Source organism: Cryptomeria japonica, chromosome 9 (genome assembly GCF_030272615.1).
Source record: "Cryptomeria japonica chromosome 9, Sugi_1.0, whole genome shotgun sequence".
Taxonomy (NCBI): Eukaryota; Viridiplantae; Streptophyta; class Pinopsida; order Cupressales; family Cupressaceae; genus Cryptomeria; species Cryptomeria japonica.
Window position 1 is genome coordinate 110550952 of NC_081413.1, and position 15653 is coordinate 110566604.

A 15653-nucleotide genomic window follows, 5' to 3' on the forward strand; every position below is an offset into this window, starting at 1 on the left:
AGAGCTCACTTCTCAAAAACAATAAGGGCTACAACCCTGGGGAAGACTCGTTGTCTTAGAAACAGATTCAGATTACATCCGGAAGATCATGAACTGAGAAAATAACATCTCCTAATGCCTGGTTACAGTTCCAGTTAAGCACATAATAGATTACTTCTTCTCACATTTATTCTCTACTTCTGAAAGAGGTATACATTCAACACACATACATTATGATTCTCATCCATACACTTTCTCAGTTACAAAGATATTACATTTGTTTATACATGACATCAACTCTTGATGAGGTTGGCTCAACATAATTCACCTAGTTACAAAAATATAACCACACAACAAAATAAATGCAGACCAAGCAATGTCATCCAAGACATAGAACGAACCCATATCACACGCCTCAAATATGAAACACCTCCAAGAATTATGCATCGAACTTCTGCAACACGCTACAACCATTTGTTCAGCCCCAAATATGAAGAACACCAACATATCGAAGAAAATAATCAATCAGACGCACAACGATCAATGTGGACCACCAACACAAAAGGAACATGATCTAGAAACATCCACAAGCATCATGAATCACCTCATCATTATACCGAACTTCAAGAACGCTAACTGGAACGACTGTCAACCTGGAAAAATAACTTGCAGAGCTCCAAACCACGAGACACTTGAATTGAAGATACACATCAATGTCCCAAACATTCCTTCAAATCCGCAAATTAAGATATTACAATGAGGAGAAATACGGTTCAAAATACTAAACACTTTGACATCACTGAACAGTAAGAAAACCAGTCATAACATAGATACTCATAACTCACTCAAATCTTCATGCTAACCTCTTAAAATTGCACCGGATCATCTATACACAATCCTCTACAAACCCTTTAATCTGCAAACTCTGATAATCAATATACAGAACAAATCAACACACTGAACTTCACTGCATCATTGTCACAGACAAAGAAATATGTTGACATCAATGACAACACATCTCTCATATATCATCAAAGCACATATTTGCAACATACTAACAGAAATCTGCAACAACTAAGGGGTTCTCTCAAAATGAGGGAATCAATTATGATGAGACATTTCCTCCAATGGCCATATATACCTCCATATGAGCTGCAATCTCATTAGTGGCATAAATGGGATCGCAGATCCATCAAATGGATTTCAAGATGGCATTCCCAAATGAAATCATAGAAGAGGAGATGTACATCGAACAGTCGAAAGGTTTTGTGGTGCATGAGAGTGACTCTCATGTTTGCAAGTTAAAGAAAGCACTATACGGACATAAGCAGACACCTAGAGCGTGGTATGAGCGCATAGATAGTTACTTGCAAAGCCTGGGATTCGTGAAGAGCGAGGCAGACTCCAACCTTTACTATCTCATAGTGGCAGGTGAACCACTCATTCTAGTTTTGTATATGGATGATTTATTTATGATAGATTCACCAAGCCTCATAGAGGACTATAAGAGGGACCTAGCATAAGATTTTGAAATGAAGGATTTGGGGTTGATGCACTATTTTCTAGCACTAGAGGTGTGGCAGACAGAGGGAGAGGTTTTCCTTGGTCAAGGGAAATATGCTATGGAGATCTTGAAGCAATTTAGAATGCTAGATTGTAGGCTCATGTCTACACTGATGGTTAGAAATTGGCGAAAGATCAATGCATCAAAGTAGCAGGCAGTAGACCCCGCCTTGTATAGACATTTTATTGGGTCGTTGATGTATCTGGTCAATACAAGACCAGACATTTTCTTTGTAGTCAACTCTCTTAGTCAATTCATGGTAGAAGTAAAGAGAGTACATTGGACAACAACAAAATATGTGTTGAGGTATCTACATGATATAGTTGAGTATGGGCTAAGATATACTCGAGGTGATGGTGTCAAGTTGATTGGCTACACTGATGCAGACTGGGCAAGTAATGCAGTCGACAGGAAAAGTGCTTCAGGGTGTTATTTTAGCATGGGATCAGGGGTTGTCTCTTGGTATAGCGGGAAGTAGGAGTTTGTTTCATTAAGCTCTACAGAAGCAGAGTACTTGGTAGAAAGCATGGCAACATGTGAGGTCATATGGCTTCAGAAGTTGTTAGTGGCACTGTTTGGTCAAGAGCTAGAATCGACCATCATTCACTGTGATAATCAGAGTTGCATAAAACTCTCTTAGAATCTTTTGTTTCATGAAAGGTCGAAGCATATTGACATTAGATAGAACTTTATCATAGATTGTGTACAGCGTGAATTAGTTTGACTATAGTATATATCTACAGATGAGAAATTTGTAGACATCTTAATGAAGACCTTGATGAAAAGTAAATTTGGCTTCTTCAAGGAGAAGTTAAGTGTAGTATAAAACACCTTCATCTCTAAGAGGGAGTGTTGAAAAAGTAGCTCAAAATATATTCCATCCTGGAACCATGTCACCCAGGCTAGAGCAGTTGTAGAGAAGGTAATTTCCTATTTTTCCTTCTAATCTCCAGTGCCACTTGCAAGTTAGGCAATTTCTTTTTAGAAACAACTTCTTTTTATTCTAAGTTAATATGTGCTTTATTCCACCGCTGGTGAATAAGAGATTATAAAAGGAGATTGATGTGCATGTTGGAGACAAAGAAAAAATTGAAGATTTTTGCAAGGAATGACACAGCAGAAAGGGATATTGGAGTGAACATAAGAAGGAGTTGAGACATTATCTAGGATTGCAAAATTGTGGGTTTGGTGAATTCAATCGAGGACAATTCTCAGAATCAGATTATGTCAAGTTCGAGCAGTTATTGTAAATTTCCTCTTTTGTATTATAATAAAATCTCTCTCATTGAATGTTGGTTTTTCCCCAAAGTTAGGGGTTTTCCAAGGTAAACCACTGTGTCAAAGTGTGATTGGTTTTCTCTAACTTATGTTGTGTTCAGTATATTGGTGAATGGTGTTGTGCATGCTTTAATTCTTTGTTTCAGTCATTTGATTTATGTTATTCAAAATCTCTAATTTTAAACAATAGTGAGTTTATTGTTGGGTTTCATAACACCAATAGGGGAAGAATATTTTTCTCAATCAAGCCACGATTTTGTAATGCATGGGTCTATATTGCCTTTCTACAAACTGATAATATTTACCCTTCTCAGTTGCCTTTCTTGCATTGGAAGATGAAACTCAACCTTTCTTACTCTTGTTCATTGATATTTTCCTTAAGTCGTGATCCTCAAATGTCTCTCTCAAACTTTGCTAGCTCTTGACTCCATATTAAACCAACAAACTATATTATTTTAGCTCAGATACCATGTTAGAATTAGGATAGTATCAAATCTAGATTCATTTCATTATGAGCAATATGTGTACATATAGGTAGAGTGATTGGGTGGAATCAGAAGTCAATCCCAACAATCAATGAGTGGTGGCAAGCAAGAAGTGGTGATGTTTCTTGGATGAGTTTTGACCAACTCTCCAAGTTGTCATATAACCTACTTAATGGTTACTTATTAAATAATAAGTAAAATATATTCTACACTAACAAATTTTTCTACCTAGATTCCTTTCAATTTAGAGCCTCTTTTTTTAATTTTTATTATGTAGAGTGATATAGAGAATCATGCTTCATAATTATTTTGCCATACCTTGTACAATTGTATATTTCATAAAAGAAAGTTTATCTTTGAGAAGGGTTACTTTAATGTTGAAATAAAATAAATGAATAAGGTTTTCTTACCTTTAAATTTTGGGCATATGACATATAGACATAACTGTCATGATAAAAGGTAAAGACAATATAGTTTGCAAGTTGAAAAATTCTTTGTCATAGTTTGAAAAAATCTCCTAGGATGTGGTACCAAAAGTTTGATACTTATGTATTGAGTTTGGGATTTTGGAGGTTTAAATCTAATCATTTTATTTATTTCAAAACTAATAATTCTCACATTATTATTATTGCATTGTTTGTGTATGATATAGTGTTCTTTGGGAATAAAAGATCTTTGATTTCTAACTTTAAGTCTTAGTTATTACCATAATTTCAAATGATATGTTTAGTGTGTAGATAGGTATATTATAGGAATGAATATTAGAAGAGATAGAGATAACATAAATCTTTGGTTAAGTGAGAGTGAATATATGTGAATTCAATGTTGGAGAGATTCAACATGTTAGCTTGTAGATGCTTGGTAGTTATTGTTCTACAAGGAATGAAATTATTTGTGGAGGATATTCCAATAACTCCTACTAAGGTGGAGGACATGGCCAATGTATCGTATGTGACTGTTTTTGGTAGTCTTATGTATGGCATAATATATACTAGACCAGACATTTCCTAAGAAGTGGGAATCTTGAGTTGATACATGGCTAATCTTGGATGGGTGCATTGAAATATAATAGAGAGTGTTCAAATATTTGATGGATACTTTTGATTATTCCTTGTGTTTTTGTGGTTATCCTACTAGACCTCGACATTTAGTGTGTACTAATGGATATGTGGATTCAAATTGGGCATGTGAAATTGATAGCAAAATATCCACTAATGGACATGCATTGATGGTGTTTGGTGGTGCAATCAATTGGATGAGTAAGCATTAATTTGTAGTCATTTTGTCCTTGAAAAAAGTAGAATATATGGCAGCTACTCATGCTTGTAAGGAATCCATTTAGCTTAGATGATTATGTTTTGATATTGGGTTTGATGTAGGGATAACTACCACATGTGTACAATGAGTCAAAGTGTCATTTTCATAACAAAGATTCATACTTTCCATCCCAAAACAAATAAAATTGATGTTCAATTTAATTATATTCATGATATGATGGAAGTCGAGAAGGTAAAATTAGAGAAGGTTGATACTTTAATGAATATTCTTAATGTATTGACAAAACCTATGAGCATATAGAAGTTTAGATGGTGTTTCAATTCTATGGGTCTTATGACCCCTTGTAGTTGATTTTATTTGGCTCTTGAAAGGTCTTTGACAAGGGGGAGAATTTTGGGATTAAGGTGTCTCAACATTTGCAAGTCTTGACATTTAAGTTATCAATTATTTAATTATTTAATTATTTTATATTTCCTACTAATGTCATGTCATTAAGCGGGACCTACTAATGAGGTGGAATCCTACATGGATGTGATTGTAATGACATGCAATAAATACTTGTAGATGTAGGCATCCCACTTTATGAACCACATCATACAACTATATTGGTGTCATGTATCATCTTATAACATATTTTATGACAGCATATGATGCACTAATGTATGACAGTTTATTATAGTGTAAGATCATTTTATAATAGAATCTATGACAAATCACTATTATTATATGTTAGAACCTAGCCATGGAAGGGATTTTCATGTAGGTAGGCACTTTGCATGTTAAGGGTATCTTTTGCATGTACACATAATATTGGAATTAGTAGATTCATTACAAGTGTATGATAGTGTTATTCATGCAAGGTGGTTGCATGCATGCAAGTATCATGTATTTAAATGGGTTTCTTATAGTCATTACATTCATGCCATATGGATCTTTAAATCCGTTTTGGTCTCATTCCTCTGTGCAATTTAATATCCATAAAATGATGTTGTTTGTAGTTTGAATAAGAAGTTTTTCTACAAACCTACTTTAATGTTGTCAAAACTGATCCAAAATCTAGAGATTGATTGTTGAAGACTCCTATTTAAGAATATTGGTACTAATATTATATTATAACCACATATGATTACTAATAATACAAATTATGTTATTTTGGAGTGTGGTTTTTTTCTCTCTATATGGTTTTCCCCCGGTATATATTTTACTTCTTGTGTGTGTTATTTAAATATGTTTCTCTTTCAATATTTGTTCAAATATTATAATAAAATTACATCGTCTCCCTCACTTTGATTAGTGTTAGAATTCTTTTCCACGTAACTTTCTTCCATTCACATTCTAATTCAATTGTATGATGTAATGTCCCACCAGGGAACCCAGAGGAATAACAACTAATAAACCAAAACACAACAACTATTTTTAACTCAATACAACACTAAATAAATTTATCATATAACATAGGTGAATCATAACAATGTCTAGCGGAAGATTTAATCACAACTCATAACAATCCTCTAAGGGTTCCCTAAAGTCACTACTAAGAAATAATTACTAACATGCATTAATCATCACTAAGTTAATCACATGAAGATAACTTCATTACATTATTTCAAATCACATAAACATTCCTAATAGGATACACTGACTTAACTTAACCAAATAAACTCCTAATCATTAATCATATTACTCATCATATAAAGGCATATGCTAAGTTCATTTTAAAGCACCAAATGGAAGATTCGTATGATAACCTTAATCAAGAATAAGAATATACATATAATCCACATGAGTAAAATCACTTACAAGATATCCATCAATACAATGCATCTATCATGATAGTCCTATTACAATATTTTCCACTTGGAATATCCTTTCAATTACAAGTACAAACATACAATTGCATGTCCTTTTACATCACTCTTGGAAGATACATATCAAATACAATTACGGTGGTAGAACAATCTGCATCTAAATGTGAAAACACTGGAATAAAAGATAAGATCCATCCAGCTTCTCATGAACAAGAACTCCAAAAATGACCAATGGATGGTAAACACTACCATTTGACCATGTGACACCCGAAGGTCCACCCCCCATCCTAGAGATAGACACAAGGCCCCAAACAACAAACAATAAGGTTAGGGATAAAAGAATTGAACATACACCACAACCAAGATACACAAGATAAGAAAGTAAGGATAATGACCAAAGAACATCTAAAGAAATTCCAGAGATAACCAAAAATCTTCTAAAATACTTTGATGGCACTCCAAAAGAACATCAAACTTCTAGAGGCTTCCACATAAAATCTGGCATAATAGGATACTAGGATACATAAGGAGAGAGTGTCATTGCATATTCTTGACATGGGTTATCCTAGCAGTCTGATCCTCTCCTAACTCTAGACCCTGGCCCCCATGGAGAACTCATGCAATATCATGCAATCCTTTCCTAATGACAAGGTATTGTGTAACCATGCCAATTCTAAACGTCTCTCCAAATGGACAAGCCTTCCAATCTCTTCCTCTATCTATACGACCACATGAGGCCATGAGTGGGGCACCAAAATATTATCTTATTAGTGTGTAAACCCGACCCAAAGTTTTATTAATGTTATTACATATTAATCTACTCTCCTATGGGTTATCCTAACATCCACTTTGGGCCTCGACCCCCATAGAGAGCTACTCCCCCTTAATGCACCTAGATAACCTATCTTCTATGGCTCAAAATAAGCATCATGAAACATATGAAATTCAAATAGCAACATCAAGAATCCATATGCATGAATAGATTGCACAATTTGTAAATAAGACTTCCAAACAAAGACCAATCACAAGGTCAAGTCTTGAAACTGAATCATAACTTCAAAATCATTGTTCTTTTTCACTGGTTAAATTGGGAAAGGGCATACAAACACTAATCCAGCCAAATAAAGATCAATTAAACACAGAAAAACAAAATTGACAAAATACATAGTCACTTATAACCTCTGGAATTGACCGGGAAACCAAATTGACCAATATTGCAAACCAAATCAAAACCTAGAACAACTGTACAAATGGGGCTCAAAGTTGCACAAATGAGTAACATTTGTTGTGCAATATTTTCCCTAAATGAGTACAATCGATGTGCTGAATGTGTACAATTAAGCTCTATAGTTGTGCACTTGCTCAAAATTTCAAAAAAAATAAGAATAACACAAAATAAAGCCTCCAAATTGAATTATGACAAAGACCCATTTGAAAAAGGCCTGATAACATCCCAAAAACTCATAAAAAACAATCATAAGGATTACTATATAGTTTTCAATCAAACAAAAAGCAAAACTGATCAATTGAAACAATAAATTTTTACTTTCGATTTAAGCATATTGCAATCACTCTCAACAGACAAATAAAGAATTGATTTCAAACAATAAGAATAGTCAACAAAAAAATTCCCAAATCCCTCCCTTATAATCAATTTTACTGAAAACTATAAATAAAACTAAAATCAAAACTGGGAAATCGAAACCTCTGAAAAAAAGATAGGAGAAAAAAAAGAGAATTTGCAAACGAAAATCTCAACCTGAATCCTCTTCAAATCAGCAACAAAATTCTAGAAAAAAATCCCAAATAAATCCAATCCAAGATCCAAGAAAACTTAGAAAACAATCCCAATCAATACAGAAAAATTGCAAACCCTTCTCCAAAATTCACAATCCAAAATTCTCCTTCAAAATTCTCCACAATTCGTAATCATAATTATTTCACCCAAAACTTCATGAAAAGAAAAATATAAAATAAAACTCTCATATAGAGAATATATACAAAACTCAACTTCAACCTAAATAAAGATTCACAAAAACATGCACAAAAGAAAAGCAAAACCCTAATTTGAAAATTATAAAAATATATCACCTAAAAACATTAAATCAATAATATTATATTAATTGTGATTTTTCTTATAGATGGAGTTCGATTTGGAGTAGGAGCAAATAAATGCAAGTGATCAGAGGGGGTTGGGGTGGAGAAAAATCAAATTCAAAGCAGAGAAAAAGACAACAGCAGGCTAGAACAAAGGCAATGAAGATTATAGATCACAATGGGTGTATTCTAGTGGAAAGCGGGTGGATAAGGTTTGGCAGCAACCGAATGGGTATAGGCGAAGGCGAGAGAGTGGAGGGATGAGGAATGATCACCCACAACATCTAAGGATCAATGCCAATTAGGGTTATAAGAGGGACATCTAGAGGCACCAAGGATCAAATCAACATGGCCTGAAGAGCAACTTTAGGAGTGGGATGTTTAGGAAAAATACCTCTTTGATGGCAGATCAAGTGAGAAGTTGGAGAAGTGGTTGTGAGTAGTGGGGATCATTTGGAAGGACTAGTAGACCATGGAAAAAGAAGGAGAAGTGGATTCCAAAAAACTCTATTTTGCAAGAATCAAGGCAGCCAACAATGGCAGAAAACTTCACTGTGCAGGATAAGGGGAAAGAGAAGTTGGATCCAAGATCTAAAGCGTTTGTCATCCCAAGAAAAAAATGATTCAAGTGTGGGAGAATCTAAAAAGATACGCCTTCTTCGCCAAATGGCATGGACCAACTTGCCTAGTGGATCGCATTACATAATGGTGGTAAAACAATTTTGAAGGTTGGGTAAGTGTCAAAACACTCTATCAAGGTTTTTTCATTGTTGAATGTATAAACAATTATTTAAAGAAATCTATTATGGGGGGAGCTCCTTATTTTTTTAGGGGTATACGTTTTACTTACTGGACTAGAAAGAAAATTTTGACCCCAAAAAACATACAATATCTCGATCTCCCAAGTGTTCAAGCTAGAAAATTTGTTGGTGAAATATTGGTCTATGGAAATCATGAGCAGAGTAGGAGAAGAGATAGGTGAGATAATAACTTATAGTGGAGTATGGAGACAAAAGGTGGAGCTTGACATCAACAAAGTGGGAGGTAATTACATTTTAGGGAAAGGATATGAGGCATCTTCCTCCAATTATTTTAGATCGAAGGATGGGATGAAGTCCAGATCTATGGTGAATACCGGAAGGACCCCTCATACAAGCTCTAGGAAGGATAACACACATAGGAACAATAGCACTCCTTCCCCTAACTAGAAGGTTACGCAAAAAAAAAAAACACAACAAACTGAGGGGGCAAAGAATGTGAATGACACAGATCCCCTTCTTGGTGCAGGAAACAACCAAACCAATAAAGCAAGAGGATGGAAAGATCTTAGAAGATTATTAATTTAAGACACAAAATCGTTGCAGGAAGAAATTGAAAACTAGATCAAGCTTTGGCCAGCTGAGGGTGAAACCTTGGCAATTGAGTGGCACAAGGAAATGGACAAGAATGAGGCAAATGAAAAGGGATGAATAGAGCATGGGAACCCTGCAACAGATAATGGTAAGGAAAGCAGTCCAAATTGTGGGGGCAAAAAGGGGATGGAATGCTCAAGACATAAGATACCAGAATTGGCAAGCAATTTGATGGTTGGTACAAAGTATAGAGATGCGGATTTGAAGGAAAAGCATGTGGGAAAGAAAGTGACAAAAAGTAGGAACATAAGATTGAAGAAGAAGAGGAGATCAATGTAGGGCTCTCTAAGAATGAAGGAGGACCATATTTCTCAGACTGGGAATGTCAACATTCTAACTCTAAGATAGAAGGAAACTACGAAGAGGATATGGCTGGCATAGTCATGGAAGAAGTATAAAGATAACAAAATCAAAACTGAGAAATCCTCTCATTGAAAAGAGGGAAAAAAAAAAGGGGGAGAAAATCCAATAAATCCAAGCTACCATTTGCAGGGAATATCAAAGGACAGAGAAAACTAATTGAAGGGAAGGAGAAGCTCCTTCGCAAGGAGTAATGAGGTAATATCATGGAATGATAGGGGCATAAATTCCCCTAGCAAATGGCATCTATTCGAATGTCAATTGGATGCAAGCAAAGCTGATATAGTTCTCATACAAGAAACAAAATGGAGTAAGAAAGAATCCTAGATTGGAATGAACTCATGGAGATTGTGGAATAGATTTTTCGAAGAGGCCATCGGAGCTTCAAGGAGAATCAGGGTCATTCAGAACCCTCTTTCAATCAGTTGCCATATGATAGCTAAAAATTAGAATTGGATGGCAATTAGGTATAAATCTATTCATCAAACTAGAGACTTTGTAATATTAAATGTTTATGGGCTCACACCAACTATGAGTAAAAGAGAGTTATGGCATGAATTGACTCTTTGGATGTAATCCCAGAGAGAAGAGAAGGTTATCATAGGGGGAGACTTCAATGCTACTTTAGACAATACACAAAAATTGGGAGGTCTTCAAAATCTATCAAGGGTCTAGCTAGATTTCCAAAATTTTGTAGATGAAAATAATCTTTGGGATATGCAGACAAGGAATGGGATCTATATATGGACCAATCAGAGAAAAGGCTTCATGAACATAGCAAAAAGGTTGGATTGTTTCTTCTTTTATGGGGATTGGAAGAAGGCAATAGATTACTATGATGCCACAATTCTTCCTTTTTTAAGGTCAGACCACTTCCTGGTTTAGTTCACAATCAACTCAAATGATAAAAAATGAGGTTGCCCCTTTCGCTTCGAAAATATGTGCTTGAGAGACCAAAAACTAGTAGATTTAATGAAAAACTAGTGGGATGAAATAAAAATGGAAAATAACTCCAGTTTGCTAATCTTCAAAAAAAACTTGTCCCACATAAAAGGAAAATTGAAGGAATGGAATCGAGATCATTTCAAGAACATTGTTTAGGAAAGGACTAGGGTGGAACTAGGGTTACAAAAATTGAATAATTTAGTCATTGAGAGAGGCATGCAATTGGCGAGATTTGAGAAAGAAAAAGAGCTAAAGGAGGAATTGGTTGAGTTAATGGCGAGAGAAGAATGCTAATGGAGGAAAAAATCGAGGGAGGTTTGGCTCAAAGAAGTGGACAAAAACACTAAGTTTTTTCATATATCAATAAATTTCAACCACTGCAAAAAGAGAATTACAAAAATAGAAAATGAGGATGGGATTATGACACAAATAATAGAAGAGGCAAACAAGGAGGTAGTTAGATATTTCCAATCTATATTAAACAGAGCCACAAAAGAACATAGAGAGGATAGGGAACGTTTTCTAAGCTATATCTCACATATTATCAATGATGCAAATAACCTAGAGCTGTATAAACCATTATCCATGGAAGAAGTAAGAAAGGCCACATTTCATCTAAACCTTGACAAAGCGTCAGGGCCATATGGGTTTCCAACCAAATTCTATCAAGTTTTTTGGGAAAATATAAAGGTAGATTTAACAAATGCAGTAGAGGAATCAAGAAGAATGATTACCATGCTTGGGGAAATCAATCATACTTTTCTAGCACTAATACCAAAAAGAAGGAGGCAAGGAGTATGGGGGACTACCAACCAATTGCTTTGTGCAATACAACACACAAGATTGTCACCAAAGTGATAGCCAATAGACTAAAAAAGGTACTCAATAAAATAATCTCAAAGGAATAAAGTGGCTTTTCTCTAGATAGATCTATTGTGGAAGACATAATTTTGGCACATGAAGCAATTCATTCAGCTAGGAAACTAAGGGCCCACATTATGGTTATAAAGTTGAATATTTTGAAGGCATACGACTTGGTTGATAGGTAATTTCTCTTGACTGTATTGACTAAGTTTGGGTTTGGAGGTAAATGGGTGGATTGGATAGGAAGCTACATTAAAAATCCCAAATTCTCAGTACTAGTCAATGGTGTCTCCCAAGGTTTTTTTGAATCAACAAGGGGAATTAGACAAGTGGATCCCCTCTCGCCCTTTCTCTTCAAAATCATGGTGGAGGCTCTAGAGAGAAGCATTGTGCAAAAAAGAATGGAAGGCAGTTGGAAAAGGAATGAGTGACACCCCAGATGTTGAAGTTGTAACTCACCAAAAATTCACAGTTGATATGATTCTTTTTGCCAATGCCTCAAGAAGTGAAGCTAGGATGATCAAAAGACTATTGGATAGATACAACATGGATTTGAGGCAGAGTATAAACTAGAGGAAGTCAAAGGTTTCCTTCTTAACTGTACAACCCAGCTTGAGAAGAGAGATTGCATGAGTTTTGGATCTTAGAGTGCCAAATTTTCTTGGGAGATTCTTGGTAATGCCATTATTTGTTGGAGAAAACAAGAAAGTGTATTGGGACAATCTGATCAGTAGCTGCAAAAGAAAGATGGAATCTTGGAAAGGAAAGTGGTTGACCTCAGCTGGAAAGTTACTACTTATAAAAATGGTGCAGGCATCCATATTAGTATATTTTATATCATGCATAAAGATCTAAGGCTCGATAGAAAACATGTTAGCACTGATTATGAGAAGGTTTTCCTAGAATGGAACAAATGAAAATAAAAAAATTTCATTGATGTCATGGGATAAAATATGCAGACCATTAGGAGCTGGTGGGGCAGGCATCAAATAGATGAGTATAATGAACCACGTCATGGGTGCAAAAATGGGCTAGAGCATGGTCAAAATTAATCACAAAAGGGTAAGAGTCCTAAGGAGGAAGTACCTAGATTCATATGATCCAATCAGATTTCTCACTTTAAGAGATCTACCAAGAGGATCAACGATCTAGAACTTCATTTTGGACAATAAAGATATAATTGTTAATCATATCAAAAGGGAAATAAAAAATGAGCAGCATTCTTCCTTTTGGGATGATTCTTGGGAAGGCTTTCTAGCACTTCGAACTAACCCTTAGCTTGCAAAAATTAAGAGACCACTAAAGTATGGGGAAACAAAGTGTGTGATTATGGGTATATCTTATCAAAAAAAATTCAATCATAATATTTTATCATATCAATTTCAATACAATCTCCAAATATATAGCAGAAGTATGGTGAACTGTGTGCTTTAAAATAGCACTCACGGTTCAAAAAATACTAACCAATATCTAAGTTGTTCTAACACACAACACATGCTTAAAACAAATTAAAAAAACTATCTAAACAAGCTACCTACATGAAAATGATGAAATATCCAACATTCCCCCTTATTACATCCTTTCTTTAAAGAACTAATAAGAGAATCCTAAAAACTTTCAAACTTCATAGGTGCAAGAGGCTTGGTGAAGATATCAGCACATTGTTCTTGTGTAGAGAAAAACTAGGGTTGAATGTTGTTTTGTTGAACATGTTCTCGTAGGAAGTCACAGTCAACTCCAATATGCTTGGTTTGTTTATGAAATATTGGATTACAAACAAGATTGAGAACACTTTGATTGTCACAATAGAGGACTATAGGCTGGTTTTGTGGTACCCCCAATCCTTCTAATATGTGATGCAACCAAACTACTTCACAATTGCACTTACTGCACGATACTTTGCTTCTATTGAAGAATGAACAATTGTGGTTGCTTCTTACTTCCCCATAAAATAGGTCCTGAACCTAGGAAGAAAACAAATCCAGATGTGGATTTCCTATCATCAACTGAACATACATAATCTGTATCTATGTATCCTATCAAGAAGAATTGATTATACTTTTTATATTCCAAACCATGATCCATTGTACCATGTATATACCTTAAGACCCTTTTTTTTCATGCCAATGGGATATTTTCGGTTCTTGCATGAATCTTGATAGATAATTAAAAACAAAACTAATGTCTAGTCTATTATAAGTCAGGTAAATCAAACCTCCAATCATCTGACGATAGAGAGTTGCATTCACCTGAGAAGATGTATCAGATGTAGATAATTGCAAACCTGATTCCATAGGTGTATACATGGGTTTGGAATCCATCATTCTAAATTTCTCAACCAGTGTCTTGGCATATTTCCTCTGTGACACAAAGATATGGTAATTTGTTTTCCATACTTCTAAGCCTAGACAATAGGTGCAGTAGTCTGAGATCTGTCATAACAAATGCTTTGTTGAGATCATTCTTGGTTGTCTCAATCATTCCTTCTAAGCTTCCTATGATAACCAAGTCATCAACATATACATTAATTATCACAATATCCCCTATTGATTCTTGAGGTAGAGATTTGGATAATATGGATGCCTAGTGAAACCATATTTTAGAAAATGCTCATCAATTTCGATATACCATGCTCTAAGAACCCGTTTGAGACCATATAGAGACTTGATTAGTGTTCACACCTTTTCTTCTTTACCAGGTGCAACATATCCCTCTGGATGGGTCATATAGACCTATTCTTTAAGGTCTCCATTAAAAAATGTACTTTTTACATCCATTTGGTATAATTTCCATCCAAATTGAGTAGCTAAAGCAAAAATCATTCTCATTGTTTTTTATTTTTGTTGTGGGAGCCAAGGTTTCCTCATAGTCTAATCCCTTCTTTCTGGGCATAACCCTTGGCTACAAGTCTAGCCTTATGTTTATCTATACTACCATCTACTTTATACTTAGTTTTGAATATCCATTTATATCTAATTGGTTTCTTACCAAGTGGTAGATCTATGAGCTCCCAAGCATTGTTCTTCATCAAAGATTGATACTTTGCCTCCATTGCCTCTATCAAAGGCTTTGACTCAAGTGCTTCCTAAACATTTGATGGCTCAAAATTTTCAACAACTATAGTCATTAGAGATAAGTTTACCTCATTTTGAGCCATGGTACGTGTCCTTGGACTTGATACTAAAGTGTTTGGAACTCCATCTAGCTTTGCATCTCTAATGGTACTAGTATACCATTTTGGTAATGGTTTTGTGACATTGGTGGTTTTTGATTGATTATTAATGTTCCCATCATTTTTACCATACATGTTGATATAGGAGCACTATCTGTAGCATATGATGATCTATGAGAAGAACTTGACTTACTTTTCTCATCAAAAATTACATCTCTATTAAGGTACATCTTCTTTTTCTTAGGATCCATAAGATGATATGCCTTAGATTCATTACTATATCCAAGGAGAATACATTGCAATGACTTTTCATCTAGATTTTTCCTCTTTTGTTTGGGAATGTGCATTTAAGAAATGCATCCAAATACACATAGATGAGAGATAGAAGGTTTTACCCCTGTCCATGCTTCC